The 16,377-nt window shown below is 40.2% G+C and overlaps 1 protein-coding gene across 2 annotated transcripts in view; it reads right to left on the bottom strand.

The window, feature by feature from the left end:
* Positions 1-16,377, bottom strand: part of FUT8 (fucosyltransferase 8) — a 179,237-nt gene that overhangs the window by 136,562 nt on the left and 26,298 nt on the right. For both annotated transcript variants that reach the window (XM_080592536.1, XM_080592538.1), the window contains exon 2: positions 11,220-11,302. The gene's annotated coding sequence lies outside the window, so the exon portion shown is untranslated. The remainder of the gene's footprint in view (positions 1-11,219; positions 11,303-16,377) is intronic.

Raw genomic sequence — 16,377 nt, 5'->3', positions numbered from 1 at the left:
CAGCTTTCCAAACAATGGGCTTCCTGTGGAGGTAAACTTAGCTCCAGAACGGCCTGGTCTATTTCACAATCTGAAAGAGAGATGTGGAACACTTTATCTGTGGTTTACAAGGAAAATACTATCACCTACCCAAATAATGGCCCCAGCTGTCCTCCTTCTCAGCACTGTCTTTGCAAATGGTTTATGCACACACTTTCAAAGGATCAGCTAATCAAAGATCTGCCGCAGAAAGATGGTCTATAGGACTGGCCCAGCATGTCATGTGAAGCTCTGCTGAGTTCTGGATGTAAATATGCCTGTAAACCGAAACCTGTCAGGACAAGCATTTTCAATTCAATTAATCTTTCATTAGGTTTGATTACTTTATTTTGCTTTTGACTAAGTTCTGTGCATTTATTATCACATTAGTGGCTACAGTTGAAATAGTTCTTAAATTTCTCCTGGGCATTTCATTGTTATTGCATCTAGCAGTACTTGGCGCAAAGGGGAAAGCAGCAAATAAGCAAGCAAAATGAATTTATCAGTTCCATTTACTTATCAGCCCATTCTCAAATCACATGCCCCACATGTAACTTGAATGACCAGTTTTTCTTTCCATTAGCAAGTACCTTAAGGAAAAGGGATCTACCTCCTGGCAAGTGCCAGATAAACTAGATACTGTATCCTACCTGGAAATTAAAAGTTATATGCAGGGCCTCCAGCAGGCTTTCAGTCCAGTTTCTAGCAACATCAGCACAAAGCAACGACTGTGGCTAACAAACAGGGATAAAGTACGACTTCTTTACCTCCTGAAGTAAAATAACCTCCATGCAATCATAAATTATCTACCAGAAAAGAAATGCAGCCTTCGCTTCTAACAGCAGGAACTAGACCAGGCAATTCTGCAGTACGGAGCCACCCCAGCAGCTGGGCTCTCCGTCTGCCGCAGCCCTGCTCAAGGACAGCACCGGCTCTGTCCCCCTGCTCCCAGAAGAACAGGGGCATTCCCAGAGCCAAGATATTTCCAGGCAACTGAGGTAAAACTCTGGGAATGGGTCTTGCTACAGTGAGAGATGCATCTCTTTCTTAAAAGACCTTATTTCTTAATTATTAAATTCCATTGTGCCTGGAAAAAAACTCTTGCTGGTTCAAAACATCAGTTTGCAGGGAATGAAGGACAATTGTGAGCGCTCTACTCTGCCTTTGCAGTGGCTCTCTGCCAAATGTCAGAGTTGTTCAAGGTTGTGCTTGTACCATCCAGCGTTCCCACCAGCAGAAACTCCCGTGGTATCCCACTGCACCCAGGGAAGTGTCAGCCAGCGGGAACAAACCAAGCTTTTGTCAGCAATGCTACACAACTTGCTTCCACCAAAGAGTGGTTGCTGCACTGTTACCAGCTTTCGGAACTGGCTATCTCATGTCTTAGTTTTCTCTGGATTCTTTTGATAATCAATTACTTCTAGCCTTAGGGAATGAAAATAAAACCAAGATTCAATGCAGTTACAAAAAAAATATATTTAAACTCTCCTGTAACTTTGAAAAATCTTATGTTACATAATATGAGGGGCTGAAATTGATGTTCCTCACTAACCTTTCACATCAATCCAAGCGACGACTTCATAGCATCTCTGCCAATCCACCAGAAACACTTTCAGTTTTGCTTATCTACAGTTACTTTTTGAAAAGTCTGATCGTTCTTAGCTAAAGTATTTAATCATGTTTGTATGATATTGTTTAAGTGGTCTTTCTCTTCTGGCAAGCTTGCCACAAGGCCTTTTAGCAATACCAAAAGAAGCAGGACACTGATCTGTTTAGGACCTACTTACCACCAAATTCACCTTATCTAAAATGGTGGCACAACATTTTGGTTGGCACAGGGCATCTAGGGAAAAGCAATTTATTTATTTGAGAGCTCTGCCACATCAGCATGCAGTGTGTCAGTGAGGATTCCTTTCTCATTAGGACTCAAAATGGATAAGCCTCTTTTTGTGCTCTTCTCTTCCCTTGTATACTGCAGGTGGTAGACAGACCGAAGGAGAAGCCCAGATAGATTCTATCTAGTCTTACATCCGCAAAGGTGAACCAAAATTCATTACAAATTCCACGTAACTGAATTTACGTTTGCAGGGTGGCCACAGAACACCTGGTAGGTAGCAGTGTATTTTACACTACCTTTTATCACGGTTACTTCAGCAAAGCAATCTTACACAGTCCACGCTGTATCTATTTATATCACATTCAAGTGAGACTTGCTATTTGTTTGAACTAAAAGTTGCCTCCAGGGCAGGGTGGAAGACAGCTTAACTCCGCTATCATTGGAGACACCAAGGATGAAAAGTTTATATAATCTTTTACAAACATATTTTAAAGCAAATTATTATTTCCTTTTGATGTTTCTATTTCCTGTTGATCCTTCAGCCAAGTTTATATGTGACAACAGAGACAGGAGTGCCACGTGAGGGAACTGTGAAAAACTGATATGTAAAAAGTGTGTTAATGACAACTCGGATCTCGGAACAACAACATTAATATAGCATGTTTTAATCATTCAGTTGTATCTCTATAGCCACTCCATAAAGGACAGTCACTACCCAAGTTGACTTCAAACCTCTAACAATTACTACAAGCTTTACTTCTTTATTCTCTTTCACACCTGCGTAACATGAAACTTCGCACAGATAAAATAATGCTGTTTCAGAAATAAATAATACTGTTATGAAGTATATAGGCACACATTTCTACGTACTACAGATGTATCAACAACACAGTCAAAAAGCTAACAGATTCAGAGGCAGAAGCCACTAGAGACAGAGTCCTAGGAGCCGACCAGCAGCACCTCTTGGAAAGAAAGGAGCACAGCCCTCAGACCGACCCAACACCCTCTGTACCCGGAAAGAGCAAACCAGTTTCTGTTCCCATCTCAGCAAATGATGCCAGCAACATCCCATCTGCCAATGGCTCTCTCTGAGTCCTGCATGGCAGCCAGCCATACCTCCCTCTCTCACCAGCAACACAGCTATAAAAACACGTGAAACCTTTGACCATTTCACCTCTTGAAATGGGAGGGGTGTTGACACTAGCAGCAACTGTTACACAGTCCTAAGTATTCTTAATCAGAACATAAGCATGTATAAGAACATTTCAAATCTCTATTTTAATAGTTGCGAATGTGTCAAAATGCCAGCTCACATGAACCCAATATCTCCTGTTGACTGAAATGGTCACTGACAGCTAGTGAAGAGAAACCTTCAAGCCGTTTGGTTACTCAAAGCTTAGGTAGTCTCCTTCCTACAAGGAAGACAAGTATGTGAAGTGGCCTTTGCTCATTGCGTGGGATAGTCATGCAACCTGTCTTTTGGTAAGACCAGCTGCTCCAGTCAGCAGGTGGGCCTACCAGCTTCACCAACACTGGAGAATTGTTCAAGATTTCTTCTCCTAGTATCTTTTTTCCAGTTCACTCTTCTACTTATTGTCTCCAGAATTTCAATTCATTCGTTTTGGCTACTGTTGAGATTTTGTACAAAATAAATCATAAAATACAATTCTATTACTCTGAGAGCAAGTACACAATGCTACACTATAGAAGTGTAGTTCTGCAGAACAACCCATGTCTCTAGTATGCAGCTGCACAAAAACTGACAGATCTTAAACACATTAACCTGGCAAGGTAAACTCTGTGCTAGAAATATCTTACAAATACAAATGAATGCAGCTACAGCAGATGAACTGGAATCAGGACGCCTTGTTTCTCCTATGCTGCTGTCAATTTGTTGTGTAAACTGTGATTAGCTTTATTAGTCTGTTCATCATTACCTTCTCCACTCTCATCTGCAGAATGGCGAGATAAGAACCGTGTCAAAGGAAGAGAGCCAACATTTGCAATAAAAGCTCTGAGATCGTCAGACAGTGGCTCTTGGAGGACAGCAACAGGATGTAATAAGTACTGACACTACAGGTTCTTTATAAATAATACTGGATACTGGATTTTTGTCAGAAGTTACTGCCAAGCTTTATTTCTCTGTTGGCAGGAAAAAAATCGTTCTTTTATTGCTATCCTGGGAGGGTTTTAATTGTATTGGAAGATTTTGTTTGAGAAGTTCACATCTTCAGTGAATGCAGGTGAACTTTTTTATCAGAAAATTTCATTGCCCTTTCCCAACACACCCTATTCCTGGGGACTTTTCCTGACTGATAACAGGTCCATTGGTTCAAATGTCATTTCAGTAGATTTTATACTGTTCGGCAATGCCAACTCCCTTCAATTCTCACTGAGACTCACACTACAAAGGCTGTGACTTTAGGTTTTAATGAATGGGTGGCATATTTATTCGTATGTAAAATGAAGATATTACTTATTTAATAAACCCCATACAGAGCTCAGTAAACGACACTTGTATATTATTTTGGAAAATGCTCTGGGATCCTGCAGGGTGAACGGTTAAAAGTATTAGCTGTTACACAGATGGCATTGCATAACAGACCTCAGTTACTACTGAGTCGGTTTAGAAGTTGAAACAGAAGACAAAGCCACACTTCCCAAAGCACTGCTCTGTGTGCCCAAAGGGAAAACTCCCTGGCTACCAGTTTTCTTAAGGAAAATGCTAGAAACGTGGACACAGAACAACGTAAGTATAATCCCAGCGCTCAAGCGTGAATGGCTCCAAGCCCCACGGAGCTGCTTCCCCTGACACACCACGCTCTGCACGTCCTGTGGATTGCCTGAGCCTCCTGGCACTCCTTGTGCTTGCTGAAAACAGCACAGGGGGCTCTACAGTCCCCCGTGAAGCTGAGACTAACAGACCTATTGTAAAGAAACACGCTTGCTCCGCTTCTGCAGCAGATACATATTTTCAGATTTCTAAGCAGCACAGGAATTGCACACTACCTACTTCACAGAGGAGCCTAAGAAGGCTCTGCCACCAGCAGTTACCAAATAACCTGCCTCCCAGAGCAAGCATCTCCCTTTCATTTTCAGTCATTACAGACATTTAATTACTGAACTATGAGAGTCTATAGCCCTGATCAACCTTTGATTTCATCGCTTATATAAAATCAGCTGGTTGAAACTGGACCTCTGGGCATCTGAATGAACAGAAACTACAATATGTCAGCTAATTCTTCAGGCTGCCATATTCTGTCTGAAGTTTACTAGGCCAAAAAGAAGCCGAATTTCTCTTTCAGAAAGGCAGAAAATTTGACTCCAGAGGCATCCATGAATGACAAAGTTCTTTAATATCTTTAATGTGAAATCCAGTTTGGCATATGACAGGTCTGAAAGTAAAACTCAGCTTTATGAGTTGATTCCTGCTGAATGCTATCTTGTTCAGAATTTGTAAACAAACTCTTTATTGGGTGATTGCTGTGGATGACTCACCGAACTATTGAAAAAGTGCACAGGTGTAGATCAGAGTTAATATTTGTGTACTGAGTGCACACAATAAAACTGTGACCAACTCTGCAAAGCAAAGTAGTGCCGGTTCCATGCCCCGTTTGTTGGCTCATTTGCTGCTGCCTGGATTGTTGCAACACTGACTGCAATGCTGTTATTCCCTGGAGCTCTAGCTGTCAGTTTTCAGGCATGATGGAACAAGCCTTGCCTGGTGGCACGCTGCCCAGTGCTGAAGCAGTTTGCTTGGTTTAGCTTTGACTTTCTGTGGCTCCCTGGATGAAGAATCTGCATGCTGATTTTTAATACAGTAGGGAAAAAGTCAGGCTACGCCTACACCTCTTCCTGTTTCTTCCGCAGACTCCTTGTCTAAACCATTCGGTTGGCTTCACTTTGCTCATTTTACAGTCTTTGTTTCGGTTCATATTTACTTTGAAAGCTACTTGATGTTCCTCCTAAATGCGCACAATTTAAAGGATCCTTCATTTATAGAGGTTGTGTGCCCACCCTCATCACTGCTATGACTACTTCACAATAAAGCAGTAATAGTCAACTAAATTCAGTGGGAAACCAGGCCTCGATTCAAAAAGAAAAAAGTGCAGCTCTACTTTGTGTTACAAACCTCTCTTTATCACTTAATTCTGCAGAGAGATTGTTTTGAACACTTAAATTTCAATTATTTTTAAAGAAGGCTGGAAAGGTTGTAAAAATCTCCACACACCTATCAAATTTACATCACTGATAATAAACAGAAAGACAAATTCTAGAGCAAATGGGACTGTGATCCAAACAGATAAATCTTTGAAATGAGCACTTACAGAACTGTACCAGTTCAGAATCAGACACACCGGTATACAGGAATATACAGAGATGTTTTCATGTAATAGTTGTGGGATTGACTGTTCAAAAAGCTACTGAATAATTTGTTACTGAAGGGCAAAGGGCTCTAATTTAGCGGTAATGTTGAAAGGTGACAGGGATGATCCCCATGCAGAGAAGGATTTGAGTTAGCCAGGCCTCTCCAGTCAGGAAAAGAGAGGCAGCTGACAGGAGCCTGGTTCGAAGCAAACCCAGGTGTCTTTCACGGGACAGGCGGTGGGCCTGTGCAACTCCTTCCCACAGAGATGTTGCAGATGAGAAAGCCAACAGGGGCTCAGGGAGAGGTCTCCTAAGGGTTACGACATACCTCAAAACCACATGCAGCCCACGAAGTGCCAGAGCTGAAAACGGCTGAGTGCAGGAATATAATAAGGGGAAGTACTGTAACAGCTTTCCTCGTTCTTCCCTAGGCATCTGTGTTTTGCCAGCACTGGAAATGGAGCACTGGCCTAGCCGGGCCTTTTGTCTTGGTGGGAAAGGAAAACAACAGCGATCCATTTCTGAGTAAGCAGAGCCTGACCTCCTCCTCGCTGTGTAATGTTAAGCTTAACCACCTCCCTCTGGCCAACCTGGAACACCACACTACCGAATAAACCTGTTTTTCAATTTGTTGCTAAATCACAGGACAGCCCTCACAGTCATGGCATGGCAAAACTTGGAAATGCATATTATTTAATCAAATAAAATACCTTTAATTGCCTATTTGAAACACAAGCAAATGCCCAGCCTAGTAGTCTAGTAAGTTTACAGTCTGACTAACTGCTTGATTGCTACGTAATCCCAGAGAGTTCCTCACACTTCACCTGACACACAGAATACAAAACAGTTTAGAATTTAGGGTATCATTACCCCAAGTTTATCTTGGTTACATTATTCATGACCAAGTTATGTAATAACACAAACACTGACAAAAACTTATATGGTGGTATGGTATAAAATCCTTTTCATGTGCTGCAACAGGTAATCAGTATACAAGAAAGCAGGAGATAAATTCAAGGCATGCTAGACAGCCCACAACAGCTATTCTGTTCTACTTCCACATAGAGGAAAAACCTACCGTCACAGGATCTAATGCCAGACAATTTACGCTTAGTTACAAGTAAATGCCAGACTCTGGGAGAAACACCATGATCGCTCCTTTTCTACTTGTAAAGACCTCACCTTTATTGCCTAAAAATCATCTTTAATCGCAGAAAGTCTTTCCATCTTCACAGACAGAAAAGATTGTATTTGCCTATATGAGGCAATATGCAGAGGTAACTTTAAGGAGGTCCACATAAAAGGAAGAAGCATTTTTCCTTGAAATATATATGCAGCTATTGATTGTAAAATTCAAGGGGCTACGCTGGGTTTAACAGGAAGAATGCACACCTCTTCAAAAGACATACAGCTTGTTTTCCACAGGCGGCTCTTGCAAATAGTGCATATCCATGCACAAACACAGCAGTTCCTTGGTTGGTAATTGTGGGAAGAAGAATAACGAGAACATCTAGGAACAGCACCACACTGTATTTGCATCACTAGGAAGATGTAGAAAGACCAGATCCACAAAGTCTGTCTTTGTGGGTGAATTTGCCTCTGCAACTTTGGCTGAATTTCCAGGGGTGCTGGAGACTCAGGATGTACATTCTGACACCTTTATGAGACAGATAACTTTTCCTTTAATTCAATTATTCCACTCTGCATAAACATATCTGCCACAAACTCCATTTTGTCTCTTGCAGAGAGACATCAAAATATCAAAATACTACCTACTTTTAAAACAGAGCTGGATCATCTCAAAATAGAAGTTATACAAAGAGATGTTGTGAGGATACCAAAGCAGATTCGGTGGTCTCCCTGGTCCCCATAAAATCCTGTGTTCCTGAACAGTCCAGACACAAGCAAGAACAAAGCAAAATGTGAATTAAAATCTTTGCCCTTCTTCTGGTACAAGCTGACATGGATCATGATCTGATTATAATCATACAAAAATTAAAGCCATTTCAGTCATTTTACCTGCCAGTCAGCATCCATTTGCAGGTTAACTGCCGAATATAATCAGTTTTACAAAACAGATTTTGTTAAAAGTCTGTGTGCAAACCAGCACTATATTGTTACTATTTTAATGGGCTTGTGTAACCCTTGTTCTTGCTCAGGCTGTCAAGTAAAACAAGAGCTGACAGGGATGCCATGCTATAAACCTGATTTTTTTTTATATACTTCTAGCAATTTGTAGTTGTAAATTATATATAAACACTTCATCTTATTATGTCCCTTTCTGGGATTGTGGAACAGAGAACTCTTGCTGTGAAACAAGTACGCACCATGTCAAGATATGAGGGCAAAACACTATGTCTTAAATACTGCTAAGTGTCATTAAGCTCATCACATTTGGCAGTATCTTTCAACAGCCTGGGTTACACCATAACATGTAGCAATGGTTACTAGACGGAGATTATACTTCCTACAGTGTCTTAATACATTACTATATCAATAAATTAATATGTGTGTATGGCAAAGAAGAAAAGAAGACAAAGAAGGGATGATAGCCAAAAAAAGATAAAAGATACCAAGCAAGAGGAGAAAATGGTGATCCTGATCACACTGTTGGTTCACAAACAGGAGAGATGAAATGTACACAAGGCAGAACTCCACTTGAAGGGACAGAGCTACCTAAAGCAGAAAAACGTGCATCAAGAAATAACTTAAAAATCAGGTACCCAGAAAGTGTTAGTTTGTGCAGTTGGAAGTTGTGGAAAAAATTCAGGATATCAAGCTTTCTTGAATGTACACTAAGCTAAAAAATACTATATAAATAATTTCTGGCTTCCTCTAACATGCATGTTAATTATTGTGTTTTTAGTTAATCAATCATTCAGAATTTTGAATTTGGAAAACATGCTTTATGCAATAATTGTGGCGTTCAACAGAAGCTTAAGCTTTCAGCTGCTGTACGTTCAACATAAAAAGGTTGTGTTCCATTTTAATTTACTGTTCAGGATTTTACTATAATTTTGTGCGAACAGGCAATGAGGGACCACTAAAATGCAACTAGTCCTGCTGGCACAACTCTGCAATGAATTTAACATAAAGGTCTGTTCCTCTAATGCTAATTTAGTGAGGTTATAAGCTGAAAGCAGAAAGATTTTAATGAGATAATGGCAGACTTTTAAACTGCTTTTATTTTCTGCTACTGAAGATCTGGGGGAAAACATTCCACCAAAGTGATCTCATTTCACTTGATTTCCCGGAGATTCTATTGAAAAAAATCTTGCTTATTTAAAAAGAAATGTTACCAAATTGGAGTCAACAACAAACAGACTTTAAAAAAAAAAAGGCAAAATAAATCAATTTAGGGAAGTTTTGGCACTTAGTCCAGGGGTAATGGAGTTTTTGAGAGACTAAGAATTTAAGGTAATAGGGTAAGTATGCTTCTAATGTGTTTTAATTAAAATGGTCTGTAGAGAAAGAATGAACATTGTAATAATTTAGGTATAAAGTCAATGCTATTGAGATGGCATGAAACAACTTACACTTTTCTCTCAGTAGTTGATTCAGGCTTTCTACAGTGTCTTGAGGATTTCACTTGAAACATTCATATCTGGAAGGTTCTCACTTGCAAAATACGTTGCCTATTTTTAGAAACTATGTTTAAATGTACCCATAATTGCATTCCCCTTCTCATGCATGTTTCGTACAGTTAATGTTTGTTGTAACTGAAGTAGGCATTTTTAAACTACTTTTCTACTCAGTATCTAGAAAAATAGTGTCCTGAAGTTCTCTAGATTTCACTGCAAGTATATAACCATTCCTATTAGCCTCAACTGCAGCCCACTTCTATAAGCTAATTTATCACAAGCTGATAATTTCATAATTCCCTACAAGCAACACATAAGAAGCAATTGTAACTTAACAGCAAACACTTAGTCAACCAAAACACTAAAGTTTGATGGCAATTACATGAACAGTACTACACTACAAGGCAGCTAGCTAATACAAATTTAACATATAAACTGCTGTCTGCACAATAGTTTTTGACAGATACATTAAATTACATTTTTTAAGAGGAGCTTTCTTGTTCTAGCCTAGACGTGACTTAAAGACTAAAATCCAGGTAAAAAAATGATATTTCAAAACTCTCCACCCTCTGTTCAGAACTAGGGTTATTGTCAGTTAAGTGTGATGGGCTCATTTACCTCATTTTGATGTAATAGTCATGATCTGACTGTACACAGGTAAGCTGTAATTTCCTTACTCCTGTTTGCCTGATTTCTTTCTGCTCCTGCTTTAGGTCTGAAACTGGCAGCTGTACCCTTACTGTCACTCAGCATCTTTAGCTGGTTGTAGAAAGGAAGCTCTCTGGTTGTAGCGATATACCTGTAGTAATTTTCAGCCAGTGAAATATTAAAAACATTTTCTGTGGAAATCGCTCAGGGCAAAATCAAATTCTCACTTCGTACAGTGTATTAATTTAACTCCTATGCAGGCAGTTTTGTGTGGTCTCTGGGATTTATGAAATACAGTGATTAAAAACTCTGCTAGAGAGATGGCTCTACGTGCTCCTGGATTGAAAACGAGGAGTATCCCTCATAATCAGGCCTGCTAGAGAGTACTTTTGTCCTCTGCTGCCTCTCATTATCTGTCACTCAATTATAAAAGGCTTCTATCCTTGATTTCTTGCATTGGTTATATTTTTTATTTAGGGATGTAAGAAATTCTGCAAGAATGTGATTTAGGATCTTACTTCTGAAATGTTGACTGTAATTCATTGTTGGTATTTCTGAAACAATTTGATTGAATCTCTAGGATGAAAGAACAATCTATCCTTTTGTTTCATTTCTGTTCTTGTTATTTCTTACCAGTACTTTCATGCCACGTGTTGATATTCTTCCAGTCACATGACCCCGACAACATTGGCAACTAACATTTTTTTAAGTATTAGCTACTAATAAAAAGTCATTGAGTAAAATAAGCAAAATAAGATTTGACTGACTTGTAAGCCTTACAGTCTTCTCATTGCATGAGCTTCAGTGCAGAGTAACTTTACACGGCCCAGAAATGGATTTTCATCTCAACCTGTAATAAGAGAAAAATTTCTTGTATTAGTGATGTGAATGTGAACATTTATACAAAAATGTATCACAGCTGATAAAAGGGCAGCTGAATTTACGTTGTGGCTATGAATTAATTTTATGATTTTTCAAAAAGAGACTACTTTTTTCCCTTCCTTTCTTGATTTTTTTTCTAGACTTTTGTTTGTTTGTTTTGTTTTTAAGTTCTCCTGCATTTAAAAGGCAATTTTCACAATTACAAAGGTCCGGATGATAAGGATCGTGTTCAAGGGGAATGGCAGTCACCACCAGCTACAAAGCTAAAGAACTGAAATTCATGAGAAGAGTCTTCAGGCAGAACACAAGCAAAAAAAAAGTAACACAGAGAGAGAAGACATTGTGTATAGGAGAACTTGTAGACATCACGAGTGATACTTTAAGGAAGATGAAGTCAAGATGCAGAAGGAATGGGTTCACAAATGGAGGTCAAACCACAAACCTGAGTGACTAAAATTTTGTATGAAACATTTTGATAAGTACGCCAAGATAAAAGGAAATTTCAAATAAAAAAAAAAGAGAGACCTCAAAGTTAAATAGTGAAACAATGGGTAATAGATCACATGAAAGAGTGAAAAATTAGCAGTTCTATGAGCAACGGTATTCCTAATGTCTGGTTTCTTACATATGTGTCTTGTGACTTGATTTGCTGTTGTTCAGGAAAATTTGAATTCTGACTGAAGTTCTACCTGGTGTTGAGCTTTAATAATAATTAACAATTGTAAAAATCACTGAAAGGAGCACATGCTGCGACCTTTCCACCACTGCAGGCAAGTGCAGATCTTTCTTCTCCACCTAGACATCAATCTTCATGAAACCCGTAGGAAGCTGGTATTCTTTAAGACCTTCACTCTTATTGTTGAGGTTGCAACTTACCAATGAGTTCAAAAACGGGTCATTAGACTTAGATGCTCACATAAACATACACACAGCTGAATCAAATAAGCCTTAAGAAATAAGACAAATTGGGTGGAACAAATTCCAGAGAAGAAAGAGCTGTGGTTATTGAGTGGAAAGGAGATGAATGAGGCAAGACAAAGAGAAAGCTGACTTTGTCATGGCTTCAGGACAAATGGTGAAAGAGGAGGTGAGATATATTGAGACAGCATCTAATAGAAAGAAGACAGGGAGGAAGGCAGAAGAGAGCGATTTATTGAAAAGCAGGGAAGGAGAGGACAGGACGATAAAAGACTGCGGCTTGCAGAGTTCTGAGGCAGGAACGTGAGAAGGAAGGGGAAGAGGAAGCTGTGGCTCCCCAAAGACAGGCAGTATGGAAAACAGGTTTGAAAGGCAGGGGAGAACTCAGTAAACTGAAGGAGGCTATAATGAGATAAGAAGAAGAGCACTTGCAGTTTATGTAGCAGTGGGAGATGCAGCAGTGCCATATGACTGAAGGGAGAGAAGGCAGCAGGGCACAGGTGGCCAAGGACAGGGATGTGGATGGGGAGAAAGGACAAGCTGACATAAGGGTGAACTGTGTGAAGAAAATGCAGTAATGGGCATTAGATCGCTTTTGCCTTGCAACTGTGTGCCAGGGGATGAGGAGGAAGGCTGGAAGGGGCTGGCAGGCCAGCTCAGCTATTCTGGGTTGAGGACACTGCCAAAGGGGCAGGTGGAGCATAACTGGTAAATGCTTTGTTCATGAGAGAAATATTGAATTATGGCTGGTAATTACACAGCAAGAGAACTAAAGATAATGATGTGTCTGCGCATCAGTGACTCTGGGAGTATCGATTAATCATTACACCAGTCAAAGCCGGTTGTGAACTCCCCAGCAGGACTTGGCTTCATCAGGGCGGGCTGGTACGCTGGGATCAGCATCTTGGATGAGTCACGGGGCAGGATTCCAGGGTCCGCCGGGCATCCGGCCCCTGCACGCACGGGCGCCAGCTGGCGCAGGGGCACGGCAGCTCTAAAACCAGAGGGCAGCCCCGAGGGCAGACCTGTCCCAGCCACCCAGGCCTCAGAAGGAGAGCGGACACGGAGTAAAATTAACACGACTGTAAAATCCGCAGCTGCTATCCAGGAGGCGGGCATCGCCGAGCATGACGAGAACCACACCAATTTCAGCCAGCAGCTGCCAGGGATCGTGCTTCACTGCAGAAATCCCATGTGTTGGTATTTGCAGACTCTCTTTTCAACACGAATTCCAGCTTACAGAAAACACCAGAAAATGGTGTCTCTTCCAGGCTGAATAAAACCAAAATTTTTTCCAAATATCGGTAATTCTCAAATTTGGCCAACTTTGCTTGCCGTGCTAATTCACCTCTTGCAGGATCATAGCTTCTTCAGTCATGTTGAATTGCTAAAATGTTTTGGCACTTGGCAATTTATGCATCACCCTCCCACACGCATCATTAATTTGATAACAGATATTAAATCTTTCTGCCATGACTGGAGTCTTCTGAAATGAAGCACATGGAAAGGGGAAAAGACCCTCTGCCTGACTCCGGGCCACATCAGCAAAAGCGCAGCACAGACACAACTAAAACCAAGACAATAAGCTGCAAATATTCACCACCTTTGTGCAGTAAATAAGCATTTGTTCCTGAACTCAAGAAAAGTTTTGACAATTTTAACCTACAACTTCCTGTACTAGTATTTCAACATCTAGAAATGAGGACCAGGCTTCTATACTCCAAAAAGCAATGCAAATAATTTTAACGTATATATAGGCCAGAGGACGCCAGTTAGATAAGTTATGGCCTTTGAAAGTGGATCTTTTCTTGGACATAGTACGGAGGAGAAAAAAATAACCCTTCTTTGCTTGGACAGAACTTCATTAAAAAGCAAACTTTTTGAACATGCAAAAGACAACACAGAATGCAAAAGGGCTATTTTTCTTCTAGAAGTTTGCTTCAGTTAAATTGTCCTCCCTCTCCCTATTTATAGCATCCAGTTGCTCTGCTTTCCAACTGACATCTCTCTCTGTCCTGAGGTTACTGGAATGCCCTGCCCTGTCCTTGACACGATCAGAGGTTAGCCACAGTGACGTTACAGGAGCCTGCACAGGGAGGATGAAAAACAGATTTGCTTCTCTGTCAGCCACCGCTGAAACACAGATGTTGAAAACTGTTTAAGATCATAGGGTCCATTTCTTGTGACAAGCGGGCAGGAGCTCCACTCCATGTGTCTTATCAGAAGGAGGTTACTTGCTTTTAACACAATCTTTCCTTGCTTTTGTCTTACCTGTTCTTTCAGTATCTTTGTGACATAGACCAAGTCTAAAACTCTTATCATGTCAAACGGTGTAGTTTAGAAAGAAATACTTCTATTAGGAGAAAAACGACCCTCTTTATTTTTAGGACAGAAGCACAAAATGGAAAATATAGAAAAACATTCAACCCTTCAACTGTGAGTACTATGTAACTGTAAGCTTATTTTTACTAGTACAATCTAGTGCATACCATTATTCTCTCTCATTTCAGTCATCTGTATGATACAACCATTCTCACAGATACAAACATTTTCCATGTATTGTTTATGCATATGGTGCTATATATAGATAAGCTTTGAAAAAAGATTTTTATAGCAAATTGCTTGAACATGACAAAACAGAAATAATGCCCAAGTATATAGTACTTTGCTTAGAAGGGGTCATCTGAAAGAGATCAGTTTGCTGAAATAACTGCTTGTGCTTTCTCTCATGGGTCTCATGGCCGATTCAAGTAATGAATCTGCAGCTCTGGATTTCATCTGTACAGGAGTCAGGTGTTTAACACAGAAAAAGGGCATTTACCAGAGGTTAGATAGCTCAGAGTAATGCAAGACGCTGGATGCAGTCTTGACAATCTTGTTCAGTACATATCCTTGGACTGGACAACTTTCCAAGAAAGCTATGCTGGCAGGTCAGTCTAGCATGCTCTAAGAGAAAGAGAGATGCAGTGGGCATAACAGGACTAACGACAAAGACTTTTCAATTGTAATTGGACTAAAGTGTTCCACCTGCCACTGACACTACTGTTTTTCTTCCTGTTCCCAAGCAGTGTGAATCTTTTAATCAATAAATAAATAGGACTGCACCGATTTTTCATCTGCAAGAAGTACACATAGCTGTGCAGGAAATGGAAGTGGAACGATATAAAAACTCCAAGTAAATACCACTGGGATTATGGATATTTGGATAAATTGGGTTAAGCTTCTTGAAGGAAGTCAAAAGTAACTACTAACCAGTCTGTAAAATTAATAAGGGAATAGACAACTGCACAAGCCAATAGCAAAAAACTGAGTAATTTTGTGCAAACGTCATTTAAAAACCAACACGTTGGAAGAGGATGTGATTGCTAAATATAATACGTTAGCAGCCCACCTTCCACTGTCTATATTGCTTTTCTCCCTGTTTGCAAGATGACTGATTGTATCTATGTAAGTACTGATTAAACTGTAGAGGTTTTTTATCTACAACTAGCACACAATTCTGCAAAATTGTCAGAACAAAAGAAAAAATGTATTGGGCAATGGTGGAGACAGCTGGTGGTTGCTGGGGCTGAAATCTTCCACATCACCACAGCACTGTGAAAGCATTGGCAAAAACTTGCTCCAGACTTTGTCATTACTGTTCCTCTACCTTGATCTGCATGGGCTAACTGCAGGTGAAAAACATACCTATAAACCTTGCCTCTTCTTTCCTTAATGTCTTGGTTAACAAATGTGCCATTGATACTACTTCCAGTCTCTAGCTACTAGAAGATGCATTGGTTAATCATATGCCAAGACAAATATACACCCTCAAGTAATCTAACCTGCTGGAAGAAAATGAAGCAGTTGAGAAGGTACTGCGATATTTTCCAGCAGGGTAAAGGAGCCACTCCTAGCTGTTGGCAAAAATCACTCAGAGAAAAGGAGGGTTTCCTTTTAATCTTGCACATATCTTCTCTATCAGCACTTTCTGTGATTCTCCTGCTCTGTAGAATCTCATGTTCAGCTCCAAACAAGATCCCCTAATTATTTTCTGATAGCCACCATCATCAGAACAGTGAATCTCTTTAAGGCTAATTTTCTCCTTTGCAATATATTTCGCTTTCCCAGAAACATAAAAGAGGC

Source organism: Anser brachyrhynchus, assembly GCF_964034855.1.
Source record: "Anser brachyrhynchus genome assembly, chromosome: 5".
Lineage (NCBI taxonomy): Eukaryota > Metazoa > Chordata > Aves > Anseriformes > Anatidae > Anser > Anser brachyrhynchus.
This window is presented reverse-complemented; position numbering and strand designations above follow the sequence as displayed.